Below are 14,583 nucleotides of genomic sequence, written 5' to 3'. Positions count from 1 at the left end.
ACCTGCCAAAAAGGCAAGAGACCATGTGTCAGGTGCACGAGGAGAGGGGATTCAGAGGACCACCTACACAAGCTCCAGAGATGGACATGAGCCACGGCTATCAGAGTGGACACCAGAGACGGGCATGAAATGCTAAGGCCGTTGCTGCAGCCACCAAGAAGCCTGTGTGCAAGCACAGGTCACTATCCACACCTCCCCTCCTGGGAGACTGTGCAGCCCACCACTGCCAGGGTCCTGTGATCCAGGGACAAATTCCCTGGGAGAACACATGGCGTGCCTCAGACTGTTGCAACGTCATGCTGACCTCTGCCGCCGCAGGCTCACCCTGCATTCCGTACCCCTCCCTCCCACGGGCCTGAGTGAGCCAGGGCCCCCTAATCAGCTGCTCCTTTAACACCATCCTGTCTAAGTAAAGAACAGATGCCCTCAGGTGACGTACACACAGAGGCAGGGCCAAATACAAAGCTGAAGCCCAGGAGCTGTGAGAACAAAGAAGAGAAAGGGAAATTTCTCCCAGCAGGCTCAGGAACAGGGGGTTAAATCTCCACAATCAACATGATGTACACTGCATCTGTGAAAAACCTGAATAGACAAAGAATCATCCCAAAATTGAGGTGGTGGATTTTGGGAACAATGATATATATATATTTTTCCTTTTTCTCTTTTTGTGAGTGTATATGTGTATGCTTCTTTGTGTGATTTTGTCTGTATAGCTTTGCTTTTACCATTTGTCCTAGGGTTCTGCCTGTCTCTTTGTTTTTTTTTTCTCACAACTTAAAAAATTTTTTTATTTTTAATAATTATTTTTTATTTTACAAACTTTTATTTTTTTTCCTTTTCTTTCTTTCTTTCTTTTTTCTTTCTTTCTTTCTTTCTTTCTTTCTTACTTTCTTTATTTCTTTCTCTTTCTTTCCTTCTCCCTTTCTCCCTTCCTTCCATGCTCCCTCCCTCCATCCCTCTCTCTCTCTCTCTTTCTTCTTTCTTTCTTTCTCTCTCCTTTTCTTTCTTTCTTCCTTTCTTTCTTTCTTTCTTTCTTTCTTTCTTTCTTTCTTTCTTTCTCCCTTTTCTTCTGAGCCATGTGGCCGACAGGGTCTTGGTGCTCTGGACAGGTGTCAGGCCTGTGCCTCTGAGGTGGGAGAGCTGAGTTCAGGACATTGGTCCAGAAGAGACCTCCCAGTTCCACATAATATCAAACAGCGAAAGCTCTTCCAGAGATCTCCATCTCAACACTAAGACCTAGGTCTACTCAACAACCAGCAAGCTACAGTGCTGCACACCCTATGCCAAACGACTAGCAAGACAGGAACACAACCCCACCCATTAGCAGAGAGGCTGCCTAAAATCATAATAAGGTCACAGACACCCCAAAGCACACCACCAGATGCGGTCCTGCCCACCAGAAAGACAAGATCCAGCCTCATACACGAGAACACAGGCACTAGTCCCCTCCACCAGGACACTTACACAGCCCACAGAACCAACCTTAGCCACTGGGGGCAGACACCAACAACAACAGGAACTATGAAAATGCAGCCTGTGAAAAGGAGACACCCAAAAGATTAGGTTAAGCAAAATGAGAAGACAGAGAAACACACGGCAGATGAAGGAACAAGATGAAAACCCATCAGACCAACCAAATGAAGAGGAAACAGGCACTCTACCTGAAAAAGAATTCAGAGTAATGATAGTAAAAATGATCCAAAATCTTGGAAATAGAATGGAGAAAATACAAGAAACGTTTAACAAGGACCTAGAAGAACTAAATAGCAAACAAACAGTGATGAACAACACAATAAATGAAATTAAAACTTCTCTAGAAGGAATCAATAGCAGAATAACTGAGGCAGAAGAATGGATAAGTGACCTGGAAGATAAAATAGTGGAAATAACTACCACAGGGCAGAATAAAGAAAAAAGAATGAAAAGAATTGAGGATAGTCTCAGAGACCTCTGGGACAACATTAAACTCACCAACATTCGAATTATAGGGGTCCCAGAAGAAGAAGAGAAAAGGAAAGGGACTGAGAAAATATTTGAAGAGATTATAGTTGAAAACTTCCATAATATGGAAAAGGAAATAGTTAGTCAAGTCCAGGAAGCGCAGAGAGTCTCATACAGGATAAATTCAAGGAGAAACACACCAAGACATATATTAATCAAACTATCAAAAATTAAATGCAAAGAAAAAATATTGAAAGCTGCAAGGGATAAACAACAAATAACATACAAGGGAACCCCCACAAGGTTAACAGCTGATCTTTGAGCAGAAACTCTGCAAGCCAGAAGGTAGTGGCAGGACATATTTAAACAGATGAAAGGGAAAAACCTACAACCAAGATTACTCTACCTAGTAAGGATCTCATTCATATTCAACAGAGAAATTAAAACCTTTACAGACAAGCAAAAGCTAAGAGAATTCAGCACCACCAAACCAGCTTTACAACAAATACTAAGGGAACTTCTCTAGGCAGGAAACACAAGAGAAGGAAAAGACTTACAATAACAAACCAAAAATAATTAAGAAAATGGTAATAGGAATACACATATCGCTAACTACCTTAAATGTAAATGGATTAAATGCTCCAACCAAAAGACATACACTGGCTGAATGGATACAAAAACAACACCTGTATATATGTTGTCTAAAAGAGACCCACTTCAGAGCTAGGTACACATACAGACTGAAAATGAGGGGATGGAAAAAGATATTCCATGCAAATGGAAATCAAAAGAAATCTAGAGTAGCAATTCTCATATCAGACAAAATAGACTTTAAAATAAAGACTATTACAAGAGAAAAAGAAGGACACTACATAATGATCAAGGGATCAACCAAAGCAGAAGATATAACAATTGTAAATATTTATGCACCCAACATAGGAGCACCTCAACACATAACGCAAATACTAACAGCCATAAAAGGGGAAATCGACAGTAACACAAACATAGTAGGGGATTTTAACACCCCACTTTCACCAATGGACAGATCATTCCAAATGAAAATAAATAAGGAAACACAAGCTTTAAATGATACATTAAACTGTATAAATACATTGATATTTATAGGACATTCCATCCAAAAACAACAGAATACACTTTCTTCTCAAGTGCACATGAAACATTCTCCAGGATAGATCATATCTTGGGTCACAAATCAAGCCTCGGTAAATTTTATAAAATTGAAATCGTATCAAATATCTTTTCTGACCACAATGCCATGAGATTAGAAATCAATTACAGGAAAAAAACAGTAAAAAATACAAACATATGGGGGCTAAACAATACACTACTTAATAACCAAGAGATCAATGAAGAAATCAAAGAGGAAATCAATGAAATCAAAAAATACCTAGAAACAAATGACAATGAAAATACGACAATGCAAAACCTATGGGATGCAGCAAAAGTAGTTCTAAGAGGGAAGTTTATAGCAATACAAACCCACCTCAAGAAACAAGAAACATCTCAAATAAACATCCTAACCTTACACCTAAAGCAATTAGAGAAAGAAGAACAAAAAACGCCCAAAGTTAGCAGAAGGAAAGAAATCATAAAGATCAGGTCAGAAATAAATGAAAAAGAAATGAAGGAAACAATAGCAAAGATCAGTAAAACTAAAAGCTGGTTCTTTGAGAAGATAAACAAAATAGATAAACCATTAATTAGACTCATCAAGAAAAAAAGGGAGAAGTCTCAAATCAATAGAATTAGAAATGAAAAAGGAGAGATAACAACTGACACTGCAGAAATATGAAGGATCATGAGAGATTACTACAAGCAACTATATGCCAATAAAATGGATAACCTGGAAGAAATGCACAAATTCATAGAAAAGCACAACCTTCCGAGACTGAACCAGGAAGAAACAGAAAACATAAACAGACCAATCACAAGCACTGAAATGGAGACTGTGATTAAAAATCTTCCAACAAACAAAAGTTCAGTACCAGATGGCTTCACAGGTGAATTCTATCAAACATTTAGAGAAGACTTAAAACCTATCCTTCTCAAACTCTTCCAAAGTTTAGCAGAGGGAGGAACACACCCAGACTCCTTCTACAAGGCCACCATCACCCTGATACCAAAACCAGACAAAGATGTCATAAAAAAAGAAAACTACAGGCCAATATCACTGATGAACATAAATGCAAAAATCCTCAACAAAATACTAGCAAATAGAATCCAGCAGCACATTAAAAGGATCATACACCATGATCAAGGGGGGTTTATCCCAGGAATGCAAGGATTCTTCAATATATGCAAATCAATCAATGTGATACACCATATTCACAAATTGAAGGATAAAAATCATATGATAATCTCAATAGATGCAGAAAAAGCTTTCGACAAAATTCAACATGGATTTATGATAAAAAAATCTTCCAGAAAGTAGGCATAGAGGGAACTTACCTCAACATAATAAAGGTCATATATGACAAACCCACAACCAACATCATTCTCAATGGTGAAAAACTGAAACCATTTCCACTAAGATCAGGAAAAATACAAGGTTGCCCACTCTCACCACTATTATTCAACATAGTTTTGGAAGTTTTAGCCACAGCAATCAGAGAAGAAAAAGAAATTAAAGGAACCCAAATCAGAAAAGAAGAAGTAAAGCTGTCACTGTTTGCAGATGATGTTATACTATACGTAGAGAATCCTAAAGACACTACCAGAACACTACTAGAGCTAATCACTGAATTTGGTAAAGTAGCAGGATACAAAATTAATGCTCAGAAATCTCTTGCATTCCTATACACTAATGATGAAAAATCTGAAAGTGAAATTAAGGAAACACTCCTATTTACCATTGCAATAAAAAGAATAAAATATCTAGGAATAAACCTATCTAAGGAGACATAAGACCTGTATGCAGAAAACCATAAGATACTGATGAAAGAAATTAAAGATGATACAAACAGATGGAGAGATATACCATGTTCTTGGATTGGAAGAATCAACATGTGAAAATGACTACACTATCCAAAGCAATCTACAGATTCAGTGCAATCCCTATCAAACTATCAATGGCATTTTTCACAGAACTAGAACAAAAAATTTCACAATTTGTATGGAAACACAAAAGACTCCAAATAACCAAAGCAATCATGAGAAAGGAAAACGGAGCTGGAGGAATTGGGCTCCCTGACTTCAGACTATACTACAAAGCTACAGTAATCAAGACAGTATGGCACTGGCAAAAAAACAGAAATATAGATCAATGGAACAGGAGAGAAAGCCCAGAGATAAACCCATGCACATATGGTCACCTTAATTTTGATAAAGGAGGCAAGAATATACAATGGAGAAAAGGCAGCCTCTTCTATAAGTGGTGCCAGGAAAACTGCACAGCTACATGTAAAACAATAAAATTAGAACACTCCCTAACACCATACACAAAAATAAATTAAAAATGGATTAAAGGCCTAAATGTGATGTCAGACACTATAAAACTCTTAGTGGAAAACATAGGCAGGACACTCTATGACATAAATCACAGCAAGATCCTTTTGACCCACTCCTAGAGAAATGGAAATAAAAACAAAAATAAACAAATGGGACCTAATGAAAGTTAAAAGCTTTTGCACAGCAAAGGACACCATAAACAAGACAAAAAGACAACCTTTAGAATGGGAGAAAATATTTGCAAAAGAAGCAACTGACAAAGGATTAATCTCCAAAATATACAAGCAGCTCATGCAGCTCAATATCAAAGAAAGAAACAACCAAGTCCAAAAATGGGCAGAAGACCTAGACATTTCTCCAGAGAAGATATACAGATTGCCAACAAACACATGAAAGAATGCTAAACATCATTAATCATTAGAGAAATGCAAATCAAATCTACAATGAGGTATCACCTCATACCAGTCAAAATGGCCATCATTAAAAAATCTATGAACAGTAAATGCCAAGGAGGGTGTGGAGAAAAGGGAACCCTCTTGTACTGTTGGTGGGAATGTAAACTGATACAGCCACTATGGAGAACAGTATGGAGGTTCCTTAAAAAACTAGAAATAAAACTACCATATGACCCAGCAATCCCACTACTGGGCATATACCCTGAGAAAACCATTATTCAAAAAGATTCATGTACCACAATGTTCATTGCAGCTCTATTTACAATAGCCAGGACATGGAAGCAACCTAAATGTCCATCATTGGATGAATGGATAAAGAAGATGTGGCACATATATACAATGGAATATTACTTAGCCATAAAAAGAAATGAAATTGAGTTATTTGTAGTGAAGCGGATGGACCTAGAGTCTGTCATACAGCGTGAAGTAAGTCATAAGGAGAAAAACAAATACCATATGCTAACACATATATATGGAATCTAAAAAAAAAAAAGAAAGAAAAAGTTATGGAGAACCTAGGGGCAGGACAGGAATAAACATGCAGACGTTGAGAATGGACTTGAGGACACGGGGAGGGGGAAGGGTAAGCTGGGACGAAGTGAGAGAGTGGCATGGACTTCTATATGCTACCAAATGTAAAATAGATAGCTAGTGCGAGGCAGCCACATAGCACAGGGAGACCAGCTCAATGCTTTGTAACGACATAGAAGGGTGGGATAGGGAGGGTGGGAAGGAGATGCAAGAGGGAGGAGATATGGGGATATATGTATATGTATAGCTGATTCAGTTTATTATAAAGCAGAAACTAACACACCATTGTAAAACAAATATACTCCAATAAAGATGTTAAAAATAAAACCTGCAAAACAAGATTCTCCCAACAATAATTCTTCTAGAAAACATTGGTTAATAAAAAAACAAAACAAACAAAAAAAGGAAAAGATTATGTGTCCTTTCGTGCTTTCTCAATCAATCTCTTCTCTTCCCTTCCCTTTTGGGAGAATCAAACTGCCATGATATGCGTAGCCCTGTGGAGAGCCCCACATGGCAGTAAACAGATATCTCTATCCAAAAGCCAGTGAGGAGCTGAAACTTGACAACAGCCATATGAGTGAGCTTGGGTGTGAATCCTCCCCAAGTCAAGCCCTGAGATATCTGCAGCCCCAGCTTACACCTGCATTGCAGCCTTGTGGGAGACCCAGAGGCAGAGGACACAGTTAAGCCATGCCCAAATTCATGATCCACAGAACTGTGAAATAATAACATGAGTTGTTTTAAACCAGTAAGACTTGGGGTAATTTATTATGGAACAATAGATAACTGATACACTTATCATACCACCCTCTGCTTTACTTCAAAACAATTCATTCTTTAAGAATAAAGACTAAAACCCTTAACACTTAAAGGCCTTTCTGACCTAGTTTTTGCTGACTTCTGCAACTCACCTAGCGCCAGGCTCCCCTGCTTCCACAGTTCCAGACATCTTGTCTACCTGCAGATTCTAAAGAAGTCTTGGCTTCCTTCAACTCTCAGCAAAAGTGTCACTTCCCTGACTCCTCTGGTCCAGGATGGGCTCCATGATAGATGCTCTTATTAGGTACCTATTCCTTGACTTTACAAGGCTAATCAGCTGACCTCAGTCTGTAATCATACGTTCACATTTGAGGCTGTCTCAATAAGGTCTATTGTAAGTTCCAGAAGAACAGGAATCATGTAGCAGGACCTATATCTCTTTATGCTACCCTTGTCTCCTCAGTACATGGCACAAATAAAATTATCAGTGTCTACTAAAACAATGAGTAGGTCTATGTCTTTGCTGGCACTTGCTATTCTGCCATTCAGAAAAGCTTTCCATCTCCCTTTCCCAATTCAGACACCAGCACTTTCTCTGAAGTCATTTCCAAGGACTTTGGTGAGGCTGGATGGGACAGAGGCAAGACACACAGAGCTGTGTGAGCCATTGCAAAGGATCTACAATTTATTTCAGTGGATGGTGGGAATACAGTGGTGAGAAAAACAAATCCAGCTCTTGTTCTCATAGAGTTTATAGTCTGGTGAAAGAAAGGATGATAATCAAATCATCACACAACAATCTGTGATTATGGCAGTTGTACAGGCACTATGAAAACATGTCACGAGGAAGATGAGCTAATCTAGCAACAAGGGATCCCCTTTTATAGATGACCCCAGTCTTTTACCGCCCATCACATGAGTTTGTTATTCAAAGTGCACACATTTTCATGACCAGCTCTTTAGTTTCTCATTCCTACACTTCACTGTTCCCTCACTTTTCATTCCCCATCATAACAAACGTTATGAACAACTAAACTGGCAAATTAAAGACAAGGCACATTTTCTTTGTCCTCTCCATATATTTGCCTGGTGTTTTTAAAGAAGCTAAAGAGAGAAAAATATGTATGGTGGGGCAAGACCCAAACACAGTCTTTACTTAGCAACAGTACACAAGAGTACATCTAGATGTATACAGCAAATAACTTCCATAAAATTAATGATCTAAAACCTCTTGATGGGAACCCTTTCCGCTCAGATTATAAAACTTTGGCCAGCTCAAAAAATACTTCTGTTAAAGAAACATGGCTTCACTCCCTCTGTTTTGAAGCTTAAATGTCTTGATGGAAGAAGTAGAAAAATATTTCTCATTCAAAAGTAATGTTAGGAAGTCAAACCTATTATTCAACCATACATTGTAATAGAATATATATATGAAGTGTTTTGAGTGCCTCATAAAAAGGAAAATAAAAACAATTTCTCTTTGATGAGTTACTATCATATCTTGCCTGGACCATGGCACCCCTAAAAAACTAAATAAAAATGAGCAGAAATAAATGAGCCTCAAGTTGCCACCTTCCCCAGAAGTTCTGAAGACTGCTACCAGGAAAAGCAGAGGTGATGGAAAGGAGAAGGATGTGGTGAGAGGAAATCAAACTTAAGAAGAACCAAGACATGAAAAGCAGCTGGTGGTCCCGGTAGATATGAGAGTTTGGGTGATTCTTGTTTTCATCTCATCAATTTCAAACCTTGAGGTGACAAAATTTCATTCAGACATCAGAGCACTGATACAGTTTTCCACAAGACTTCACTCACACTTGCACATGACTGGCTCCACAATTCTGGGCAGACTGCAGTTTTCTACGAGTGATATGAGCTCATCACGGGAAAGGTGTCAATACGCTAATTTGTCCTGGAGATGACAGGTTGCATATGATATGTAAGGTTTGTAACTCCAAAGAATAACTGCCATCTCTCAGGCAGCCGGTGGTAGGAAATATCGGGCCAGGAGTATGTATGTCTGATCATATCATGCAATTTGGCATAGTAGGAATAATTGATAGAATTAAGGAACTGGCTCTCCTTAGGCCCTTTTTGGATTTTCAGGTAGTTTAGGAAATCCCATGTTTTATTTCCTCTTTCCTCACTCCCAAAATGTGTAATTCAACTCTCCAAATCATCCAATGTGAATTGTATAAAGAGTACCATCTAGTTTACTACTCTTCCTGATTTCACTCAGCAAAATGTATATGTCTTACCAGTTCTCCTGGCTAATTAGAAGTTCTGTACATTTGCTTTTATGTTCTTGTCAATCTGACATAATAAACATGAGGAGAATTCTAATTCATTTTTTCATTGTTAGAATATATTTTATTTACTTTCTAATAAAATTGGACCTAACTTTTGAGCTATAGCTTTTCTATGTTTCCACAATTAACACAAATTATGGCTAACTGTGATTCTGTTTTGTCCTGATCCACATCAGGTGTTGGCAAGGAGTATCCAGTTCCAGGTGGTGGGTCACTGAGGTGATGCATGAGGTCTCATCCCTGGGAGAGAAGATCTACCATGGAGAAGGATCATGAAGAAATCAAGTCTTCTCTCAAACCATCATTATAATTGAACTAGAATATGTTTAAGAGTTAGAGGAGACACTTTTGGCTAAAAGTGAAACATCTACACTAGAGCCAGGTTAAGTGAAAAAGGGAATTTTATTTTCAAGATTCAAGTGTGCCTCACTGGGCCTGACTATATTGCTCTGAAATTACTGTATGTTTCTTCTTTTTCTCATCACTGCATGCCAGCTTTATTCCCCTTCCTTTCTATCTCAGCTGCCTGGGTATTTGTGCTTCTTGGGCCACAAAGCAGATTTGACTTTCATGAGTTTACCCTTGCTCTCTTCTCAAGAATGAACCGAGAGAGTGGGAGCAGGGGTGAGGATCAGGCAACCAATCCAGTTGTCAGGTATCCAGTGCAGTGAGGAACTCAAGGGATCAACTAATCCACTTTATGTTTTCTCTCTCCTCTCCCCCTTTACAGGTTTGTTTTACAGCTCCTGTTGTTAAAGGTTCTTGCAGTCCATATGCATATAAAGACATCTGTGCTTTTTCTCCCCTCTTGGTTTTATTTTCCTCTGTATTGGCTTTATTTGTTCCTAAAGCAATTGGGCTTCCTCCTTGTCAAAGGAGACGATGACTACCCTGATCCTATACTCAATTTCCCCAATCCCTTTAATCCCAGCAAAAAGGAGATGTTCTCTCCCTCAAAGTCTGGATGTCAATTCAGAGAAAAACTCTGCTAATCACTGCTACTCATGAACTGGGATTCTCTCATGGGGACCCCTGATTGGGTAAAGTGCACCTGCTATGGCTGGGTGGGGACCCATTAGTGAGATGGGGACCATTAGTGATAACCCAGGACCTCAGGAATGAAGGAATTGCTCCCAAATGGAAGGAGATGTTGTTGCCTACAGAATCTCACACAAAGTTCCAGGGTTACAGGTGGAGGCAGACTAGGAAACAGATCTTAGGCAATCTTTCTCCTATATTAAGCCTCACTTCTAATTCAGGAAGTAAAAGCTTTGTTTCCAGTTAGAGACTGACTTCTCAGTATTTGGTTAGTCAAGGCCATTTGGGGTAACTTCCCGGGATTCCTCAAATTCTGTTATTTACATTCAGGATGTGAATCATATACCTTCTGGAAAAAAAAGGTACCCTATGAAATACCATAACTACCACATAATAATCAATGGCAACCTTACCAACAAATGTCAACAAGTCCAATTTTATTAAACCCACATAATACTTTTTTTCTTGTGGTAAAATACACATAGCATATTTACCAATTTTACCATCTTTGAGTGTATAGTTCAGTGGCATTAATTACATTCACATTGTTGTGCAACTATTACCACCATCCATCTTCAGAACATTTTCATCTTCCCAAACTGAAACTTATACCCCTTAAACAATAGCTCTCCATTCCCTCCTCCCCCCTGCCCTTGACAACCACAATTCACATTGCGTCTTTGTGAATTTAACTACTCTAGGTACCTCATATAAGTAGAATGATACAGTATTTGTGCTTTTGTGACTGGCTTATTTCACTTAGCACAATGTCTAAAAAATTCATCCATGGTCCAGCATGTGTCAGAATTTCCTTCCTATTTAAAGCTGAATGATATTCCACTGTATATGTATACCACATTTTGTTTATTCATTCACCCATGGATGGATGGACACTTAGACTGCTTTCACATTTTGACCACTGTGAATAATGCTGCTATGAACATATACAAATATCTATTTGAGTCTCTATTCTTTTGGGGATATACCCAGAAGCTGGATCATATGGTAATCCTATTTTTAATGTTTTGAAGAAACACTATACTGTTTTACATAGCAGCTGCACCATTTTACATTCCCACCAACAATGTACAAGTGTTCCAATTTCTTTACATTCTCGCTAATGTAAATGTAATGTAATGTATTTTCCTTTTTTTTTTTTTTAATAACAGCCAAGCTAATGAGTATGAAGTGGTATCTCACTGTGGTCCTTATTTGTATTTCCCTAATGATTACTGAGGTTGAACATCTTTTCATGTGCTCTTATATATCTTCTTTGGAGAAATGTTTATTCAAGTTCTTTGCCCATTTTTAAATTGAGCTGTTGGGTTTTTTGTTGTTGAGTTATAAGAATTTTTTATATATTCTGGGTATTAATCTCTTAACAGATATATGATTTGCAAATATCTCCTCCCATTCTCTGGGTTGCCTTTCACTATGTTATTAGTGTTTTGTGATGCATAAAAGTTTTTTATTTTGATGAAGTCCAATTTGTCTACTTTTCCTTTTTTTGCCTGTGCCTTTGGTGTCATATCCAAGAAATAATTGCCAAATACAATGTCATAAAGCTTTTGCTCTATTTTTCTTCTATGAGTTTTACAGTTTTAGATCATGTGTTTAGGTCTTTGATCCATTTGAATTAATTTTTGGATATAGTATTATATAAGGACCCAACTTCATCCTTTTGCATGTATTAATAGACATCCAATTTTCCATTTGTTGAAAGGACTGCCTTTCCCCATTGGATGGTTTTGGTGGTCCTGTGAAAAATCATTTGATTATATATGTAAGGGTCTATTTCTGGGCTCTCTATTTTATTCCATTGGCCTCTATGTCTGTCTTTATGCCAATACCACACTGTTTAAATATTGTAGATTTGTAGTAAGTTTGAAATCAGAAAGTGTGAGATCTACAAATTTGTTCTTTTTTTTTCAAGATTGTTTTGGCCATGCAGAGTACGTTGAGATTCCATATAAATTTGGGGATGAATTTTACACATAGTACTTTTTAAATTGCAAATTTTAATTTTAATTTTCCCATTTAGAGAGATGACCTTTCTCTCTCATCAAATACAACTTCTCTAAATAAGGTCCTTGAGAGTGGTAAAGAATAAATCTAAATATCTCTACATCTCTAAGTTGAAACATATACACTATATTATGAGATGTTCCTTCTTAGTCTTTTCTGTGGCCTTCCTTTTCCATGTGTCTGAGAGTGGTGCAACCCTATGGCTCTGCCTCAGCCCCTTCTTTTCTCTCTGTGTACTCTCTCATTCAAAGTCATGGTGACCATTACTTTGGATATATGTCCAACAGTCCAAAACTTTAATCTCCAGTTCTGATGTCTTTCCTGAACCACAAAACCATATATAAATAACCTATTTGTCATCTCCCGTTAGATATGCAGTTTGCCATCTCCCATTAGCTATACAGTAGGCAGTTCAAATTTACTACATTTACAACAAACATCATATATTCTCCTTCCCTGCTCTTCAGTATCAGCAAATATTACTGTCATCCATCTAGTCATTCCAGCCAGAATTAGGAGTCATCTTAGATTCCTAATTCTCACACATTTATCTAATTTCTCCTCAAGTTCTGAATCTACTTATCAAATGTATCCCAATCTGCCATTTCTCTCCATCTTCATCACTACCACCCTCGATCAAGCCACATCACCTCTTGCCTGAATTAGTCACAGAACAAGTGATGCCAGAAGGAGAAAATGAATTCATCACCTGTTTGAAGGAACTTTGAGTTCTGGTCTTCTTTCTCAGTGTGCCTGCTATCATTTAGTTTTTATAGTTCTCATATAGCTGCTCCATGAATTCTGTCTAGAATATATGGTTGTATTCAGTGGGAAAGTCAGGGTTATACGTGCTCACTCTGTATTCCCTGAAAGCAATACTGAATTTCAGATTTTTGAGAAATATTCATGCAAAAATGGTCAAAGGACAAGTGGAAAGTGAGATGGTTTGGAGCTCTTTCAATTTTATAGAAAACACATTTTAAATTTCTTTTACATTAATCTTAAAGCCTAGATGTATAGAGCATCAGGAGAACCACACAATTTTTCTTACTTTGAAAAGTAAGGACAAGCAAATGCAAAATTGGCCAATCAGAGGAGGTTTAAAGAAAGCTAAACATATCCTTGGTACAGACAAAAAGAATCCCAAAAGAACCTCTCTCTTTCCAATCTGAGAGGAAAGAAAATGAGCCCCTGTAGGTGAAAAAGAGAAGGGTGAATTCCCTAGTATATTTCTGTCTTCTTTTCTTTCCAAACCTAGGCAATACCATAGTGCTGATAGCAGTATGGCTGCTAGGCAAAGATAGCTACAGCCACCAACAGAAGGCGCCTAAATCTCAGAAGGAGAGGAAATCTTCTCTCTTGCCAGAGAAACTATGCTTCTAAGAACATAGAGTGAATCCCCAATGCTTTTTATCCTTCTCCGTGCTAGGCTCTGGATACAGAGAGAGATGAAAGATGCAGAGGATAGAGTTGGGAAACTGAAGCCCACATTTCTGGCAATAGGACTGGAAAGGAGATTAGATATCGAAAGTATGATCCTAAGTTGTATATGAATACTTGGGCTCACCTTTTAACTGTGAATACATGGATATGACCCTAAATATAATTCCACAGGCTTTGAAAACTAAACTACTTGGTAGACCACCTCCATGGTCACAGGCTGGTCAATTTTGGTGCTTGGAAAGACTAATACAAATAGCAATGTAAATGTTTTGAAAATGGAACCAACAGTAGAACCACAGACCACTGAAGGAACTTGCAGATTAAATCTGACCTGGAAGATTGCTTGTTAAAACAGCAACAACAACAACAAAAGACATTGTCTTGAGGTTTTAAAAAAGACATAGAGTTTCAAAAAATAATATGCAAAATATCCAGGATATAATCTAAAATAACTCAGCATATAAAGAACCAGGAAAATCTCAAAATGCAAAGTAAAAAACAGTGCCAAACACAATCATGAGATAACACAGATATTGGACTTTAAAACACCATTACAACTATTATTTATTTATTACTAGCCTATTTATTACTAACTTTTTTTTTCCTTTTTTTTT

This window comes from Eschrichtius robustus, chromosome 10, assembly GCF_028021215.1.
Source record: "Eschrichtius robustus isolate mEscRob2 chromosome 10, mEscRob2.pri, whole genome shotgun sequence".
Taxonomy (NCBI): domain Eukaryota; kingdom Metazoa; phylum Chordata; class Mammalia; order Artiodactyla; family Eschrichtiidae; genus Eschrichtius; species Eschrichtius robustus.
The sequence above is the reverse complement of the archived record's forward strand: the minus strand, read 5'-3'. Positions refer to the sequence as shown.